Source organism: Paramisgurnus dabryanus, chromosome 12 (genome assembly GCF_030506205.2).
Source record: "Paramisgurnus dabryanus chromosome 12, PD_genome_1.1, whole genome shotgun sequence".
NCBI lineage: Eukaryota > Metazoa > Chordata > Actinopteri > Cypriniformes > Cobitidae > Paramisgurnus > Paramisgurnus dabryanus.
The window spans coordinates 30470969-30477964 of record NC_133348.1 but is presented as its reverse complement, the minus strand read 5'-3'; the positions used below and the strand labels follow the sequence as shown (position 1 = coordinate 30477964).

General features: G+C 38.9%; 1 long non-coding RNA gene across 5 annotated transcripts; it reads right to left on the bottom strand.

Annotated features, from left to right (window-relative positions):
• Nucleotides 1-288: 288 nt before the first annotated feature.
• LOC135750130 (uncharacterized) lies at nucleotides 289-5511 on the bottom strand. Of its 5 annotated transcripts, none has more exons than XR_010532594.2 (7): nucleotides 4859-5511; nucleotides 4088-4129; nucleotides 3307-3535; nucleotides 2123-2195; nucleotides 1666-2020; nucleotides 1405-1563; nucleotides 289-805 (listed from the first exon to the last, which is right to left on the bottom strand). It is a non-coding gene; the product is annotated as an uncharacterized lncRNA (long non-coding RNA). The 5 variants fall into 5 exon arrangements; XR_010532595.2 differs by lacking the exon at nucleotides 3307-3535 and having other exon boundaries at nucleotides 4859-5008; nucleotides 5103-5419; XR_010532592.2 differs by lacking the exon at nucleotides 3307-3535 and having other exon boundaries at nucleotides 4859-5177; nucleotides 5338-5388.
• Nucleotides 5512-6996: the final 1485 nt, after the last annotated feature.

Sequence of the window (6996 nt, the reverse complement as noted above, 5' to 3'; positions counted from 1 at the left end):
ATCGGAACGATTAATGCTGGAACACTCGGCCGATCCTCGGCATGAATCTAGGTCCGATTGCTCTGCGAGCGCTCGGTTTTCACGCGCCCCGAGGACACGGCCGAGCACTCAGTTTTAACGCGGCCCGATTGCGGAACCCCGAGTGAGAGGACGTAAGCTCCCCTCCAATCCTGTTCCTTATTTGGGCTTGTTTAATTTATTGATTTTATTGATTGGTTAATACTAAAATTGCTAAGCAACCATTATGCAACATTAACTGAAAATAAAACACACAAGGAAGAACAAGGATTTCACGTTTAATGCATTTTTTATTCACTTGAACACACATTCTCTCTCTCTCGTACACACAAACAGGTTTCCATGTTTTGTGGGGACATTCCATAGACGTAATGCATTTTATACCATACAAACTGTATATTTTATTCCCCTTACCTACCCCATTCCCTAAACCCAACCATCACAGAAACCCTTCTCCTACTTCACATTTACAAGAAACATCATTTTGTTTGATTTATAAGCTTGTTTCCTCATGGGGACACAAGGTCACAAAAATACTGGTATTCCTATCTTTGTGGGGACACAACGTGATAATTACCAGGTGCACACACACACACACACAATCAGTTCAAATACGAATTTTCCAAAAATCAACATTTTTAAATTTAAAACATTTTAATTCATTGTCTGTCTATTGTCTGGATTCGGCCACCATCCCTGTCATATGCTAGCACCGACCACCTGGTGATGAGGAGCTCTATCTCCTTTTCTGTGTTATCTTTGGTCAGGGCATTCCGGCGGACTGCATCTGAAAAAAAAACAAAGATAGAAGAGGTCAGCATGACCATGTGATGTTACTCATAAAACCACCAAAACTTATTTTGGATGCAGGGCTCTACGCTTACATTTCTTTTTAGTTTAGGAGCACATTCAAAAATTTAGGAGCACATTCTGATCAATGACAAAATCACCTTCCCATTATAAGGAGATATTTGACTATAAAATTTTAACCTTATTAAATTTCAAATTCATAAATTGAGTTAGAATAATAAGAGGCAATCAGGAAGAATAAGTTACCAATCAAATGAAATCAGTAGCAACACAATTCATCTTTGCACTGCAGAGGTGGCATATAACAGAAATGTGGGATTTAGTTATATTTACAGACTGTTTAATGAGGCTCAGAAGTAGCATTAATGCATTTCAATTTATGATAATGTTATGATGTTAATGTTTTAAATAGAGTTTGAGTATAGAAATACAATTATGATCAGTCTTGAAGAAAAAAAAAATGACTAACTTTTAAGACTAGTCTTAAAGGTTTATGCAACCAGCCACTGATCGAGTCAGTCGCACTGTAGAGCCCTGGGATGTCACTACAGTGCCGTTTCCAGCACTGACACTCACCCAAAACCACACTTTTCAAAGTGAGCCCTTTGAATGCAGGCGTTCAGTTGACCCCACTTCAATTGATGAGTCTCACCACGAAGAGTTCATTGTTTTTTTCAGGACCCACCCCACGGTGTCTTTAAGAGTCTTGTCTCCGACCATTGCAGGAAACACAGTCTGAAACAAAAAGACATGTACCTTATTAGTTATTTAAGGAATATAGCAAGAGTGAAAATGAGGACTGACTTTTAGGAATGATCTGATTAAACCATAATTTACCTCACCAAATTCTTCTTCTCATCTGGATTATTTAATGTCTCCTACAAACATTGTAGCTCCTCAATAGTTGAAAGTGGGAGCCCAAAATGTGTTGGGTCTGGGGTGAAGTCTGCAACTGCTGCTCTCAAATAAAATCGAGCTGGATGAGGATCTCCTTAGCAATAGGCTTTAAGCTCCTTGTTTCCTGTCTGCCATTACTGGACAAACTGATAAATCCAGGTGTGTCTGATTATTGTTGTTGTGACTACTAAGCTCAGGCACACCTGGATTAATCAGTTTGTCCAATAATGGCAGACAGGAAACAAGGAGCTGGCTGAAGTTCAGGAAGTAGTGCAGCTGGGCATAAAGCCTATTGCTGTAGAACACAAGAAAAAGCAGGCATAGCAGATTACTAGCAAAACATTGTACGTAGATATGTCAGAGTAAACCGAGAGAGATCACTTTGTATAATTCCTACCTGTAGGCACAGCCTCCTGAGAAGACCTGTGTTGTGTGTCATATACTTGTGTGCCATGTAAGGGTGGGGTGTGCTAAAAGAAAAGAAAAATATGTTTTAATCTCATCACATATACCAAATAGGAATAGGCAAAAAAAAGTGAAAATTTTTTTTTTAAATGTGGTCAATTCAATATCAATTCTCATCGTTTTTCTGTATTTATTTTCATTACATTATATCTGAAAAGCATTCCGGTTGAAGGAACTGTCAATGTCCCGATTGGGCCAGTGCTGCATGATCATAAAAGTTTACATTTTGCACGCATTTTTAAGCCTTGTCAATTTAAGCATTCAAGCGAAAGAGAACTTGCATGCGCTATGTAAGAAGAGCACACACTGGAAGCGCTTACAGCTGTGCGACAGCGTGCAAATTACGAAATTAATTCTAGTTCTCTACTTGCAAATTCACAAATTTTTTTAAAAATGCCGGCCTTTGCGAGTAAACAGACGGTTATGAGAAGAAGTAGAAAAGGAATGCATTCATTGCCTATCATAATTTGATCCGTGCATTAGTCTTAAAGTGGTAGTAACCTTCACCTGTCTGTGTTTTTAAATGTTAATCAAACTACAAAAGAGGAAGTCACTCCCTGCTTTTCACTGAATAACGATTTGTAACTTTGTGCAGATTAAATAAAGGTTAATCCTAATTAGTGAAGATATGCAGTGTTATTTTACATTTGATTACTTTTTCAATTTCTGTATCTGAAAAATACTGTTAGACCTACCTGAAATGCACAGATTTCTTCATTTGTATCTTTGTTCTATTGTACTTATATTGCATTGCTTGCATTTAATTTTTATTAACAACTATTAACTTGTCTTTAATCTATGAAATTTATATTAGTAGTTTTAGCTGTAGTATCAAAAATAGAATTGATAATTGTTAATTTTCACTGGTATTTAAAATATTGGGTGTCATAACCTTATTACAAGAATAAATGGGTAAAAACTACAAAAACTATTTCATTCATTTATTACTTTTTTTGTGGTGGGGCCAGTGAAAATGTAATCATTGAATCGAAAATCGCGCAATCCAATCAATTTGAGATCTAATGTATCTGAATCGATTTGAGACATCTGAAACAATACCCAGCCCTAATACCAAAGTGATTTTTTTCTCTCCATGGGCTATCTCGCCCTTCTTACTTGAAATCCAGTTTGGCCTGATGTCTGACTTCTGCCAGCTGCTGCATGGGTTGGGGTGTCTTTAGGTGTAGCACTCAGGCTGTTGGTAATGGAGATTGGAGACCACGATGGTGAACTAAGCGCTGTGATGTTCGCTGAAAGGGGAGAAGCCCGTGGACCCACAGAATTTCTACCTGTGGGCACAGCCCCCTCACAAGACCTGTTTTGTGTGCCATGTATGGGTGGTGTGCTAAAAGAAAAGTTGTTTTAATTAGGGCTGGGTATTGGCAAGGGCCTCCCGATACGATACGTGTCACGATACATGGGTCATGATAAGATACGTATCACAATACAATCAAAAATGTAAAAAATAGAGCTGAACACCTGCAGCTCTTTGAAAGATGCAGGTGTTTTTAAATTTTCTGCCATTTTCTCACTCCCTCTAACTTCTGAGACATTGGCCGAATGGCCGTATATGGCAGACAACTGGACAGTGACAACTATAGCAGCGGCGAGGAGGTCGTTTGACGCACACAGAGGGATTTGATGTTTTTTAAAATATCGACAGTAGAGATCGAAATATCGATACACTATCGATACAGCTAACTATCATGGTAGTTAGCTGTATCGATTTTTTTGCACAGCCATAGTTTTAATCTCATCACACATATCAGTCATCAGTCAGATCATCCTCAACAAGCTTACTGTCGTTCTTAATACCTTGCAGCAAATTAGACAACGATTTAACTGCTTTGTGTCTCAGATTAGATTTAAAATAATGCATTTGATCAGCCATTCTTACCTAAGAGCAGTGTTTATTTTAGAACAGCAAAAGCAAGATTACCTGAGGAAAAAAGAAAAAAAGATTATCATTGTACAAAACCATACATAATGTCTTATTATACTAAACCATTACAATTTCCCTTTTTTAGTCCAAGCCCAACCCAATAACCATTATGACATTACCCAACTACCAGCATAACTGCACAGTGCATAAATTAGGGTCCATCAAGACATGTTTAAGTTTACATACAAATCTATAATTGTGACATTCCATACACTGGTATATATTAATCCGCGAATCACATGCGAGCCGAACCGTGGTTCGGATCAACTGCGATTTGTCACAGCACTACCAGCTAACATTTTGTTCCACTTAATTTTCTTCCAAAGAACACTATGCTTGTAAATATTAATCACGTAAATTGCATTTAATAAAAATTGCGTCCCATTATTTAACATCCCAGCTAGTCAATGCTAGCTTCGTTCGCGCCATAAAAGTTGGAGCCACTTTCATATTATCCAAAATTTGCACTACTTTTCTCAGACATGATAAATAATTTGATGTTGTCCTAATTAATAATTCTTAAATGAATTATGAATTCTTTATGTTTGTTTCATCTGGAAAAAAGTACATGAACATGTCAAAGGAACATGAACGAATCAATAATAACCAACATGTAATCAGCAACAGTTCGAAATAGAGTTAATATATGATGTGACGGGAACTCGATTGAAACTATGCTTAGCGTGAATGTTGATGCTTTTTAAGGAAACTGAACACAAGACTTACCTCAAGTTTAACGTATGGCGTAGGATCGAAAAGGGAATGGATGATTCAGTCAGGCGTTGAGTTTTATCTCACCCGTTGTACAGACGTTACTCCAGTGATGAGCTGAGCGTGCTGACGCTTTCTGCAGTTACCGTTGAAATCGGCTTCATACTGGCAAAAGGGTCGGAGCCGAGCACCCAGTTTAAAACAGCCGCCAACGTACGGGATTCATCTTAAAATGAATTTTTTGTATTTATCAGCTTACCCCGAGGCCATCCAAGATGTATGTGATTTTGTTTCTTCAGTACAACACAAATGTAGAAACTCCAACCGTTTCAGTCTGTATGCATGTGAATAGTAACAAAATCTCAGACAGTAAAAACATGCACAGACAAATCCAAATTAAACCCTGCCGCTCGTGACGACACATTGATATCCTAAGAAACGAAACGATCGGTTTGTGCGAGAAGCCGAACAGTATTTATATAATTTTTTTTTACCTCTAATACAGTACTATGCGTAGTCAAATGAGCCCGTGCACAGCACCTTCTTCTTTAGAGTTTTAATGGCGGGTTGCGAAGCAACTTCATAGGTGCATACCGCCACCTACGGTTTCGGGTGTCCCTGTATAGCCCTCAAGCCGTGCATCCGATACAGTAGATGGCAGTATGCAACTATGACGTTGCTTCGCAACCCGCCATTAAAACTCAAAAGAAGAAGAAGGCGCCGTATTAGAGGTATAAATTATATAATACAGTTCGGTTTCTCACAGAAACCGATCGTTTCGTGTCTTAGGACATCAACGAGCAGCAGGGTTTAATTTGGATTTGTCTGACCATGTTTTGTTTTTTACTGTCTTTTGTTATGAACAGACTAAAACGGTTGGAGTTAAAAATCTACATTTGTGTTAAAGAAAGTCGCCTACATTGAATGGCATCCATAAAAACCATCCTTGATTTAACATAAGCCGAGTCATTTCCAAAAGTGGTCCAGATCATATAGCCAGAGCTGGGTTACCAGTTACGGTGAACATGAATCGGCCCAGTGCTTACAGCCAGAACAAAAATGAATGTGCCAGAGCGAGCTGCGGGGCACAGTCGGCTCGGTTAACACACGCCGATGCCGAGTCTGAGCCGCAGCTGCCGCAGGGCAGCCGAGCTCGGGCCGATTATACATGCTAGCTGGGAATGAGATGTTACAATGTTACAGATTACTTATTTCTTTGTTTCAACTTCCAAGTGGCGTGTAGATTATTAGTCATGAATAAATAATGTTAAAACCTGTGTAAATTTCTCATTCTTGACAAAAGCTGTGTGTGTGCGCACATTTAAATAATGTCGGGCTGTAAACGGGTTCGGGCTTTTAAAAAGCTGTCAATCTAAATGTACGTTCGGGTTCGGGCTGCATTCTGTCGGGCTCCGGACATTTCGGGCCTAACTTTTAAGGCCCGATTACAGCTCTAGCCAGGGGGGGCACGGGCCACCCCCACAATTTGATTGGCCACCCCAAGTGCCCCCCCTCCCACACCATCAGTCTCGTCAGTATTAATTATGTACTAGTGGTTTTGCTTTTCTTAAAATAAAACTTCATATTTTACAGGGCTTTGATTTATTTATATTACATTTTTTTTATTAGCTTAAAATATTAAAATATACATTTTTGTGGAGGCTCCGCCTATGAAAAATTGTCTAGACCCGAGGAACCACTCTACCGTGACATGTTGTTATCGGAGTCAATTAGTAGGCGCACACTTATAGTAACGAACGGTGGTGGCACCAATAAAAAGCAAGGAAAAACAAGGAAAAACACAGAGGACGGAGAAAGGAGTTTTATGCAGATAGTGAAAAAGGACAACAAAGTCATAGGTGAGTGAGCTGAGTTTTGATATGTTTCCTTAAATGTGGAAACCTGCGATTAGTAAGTTAGAGCTAAGTCCTCTCTGTTACTGTCGAGAATGCTCATTACTAAAGTTGAAGACAACCTAACGGTACATTAAAAGAATATATAAAGTCACGTTTGCCTTTGCGTTTGTAATAAATAGTGGTGTGTTAGATCGCAGTTTATCCATACGGACCAGAACCCACGTTTCAACCCGCATGCGATTCGATCGCGGATTAAACAAGGATAGTTTATAATTTACACGTGTTTTAAAATGTTAA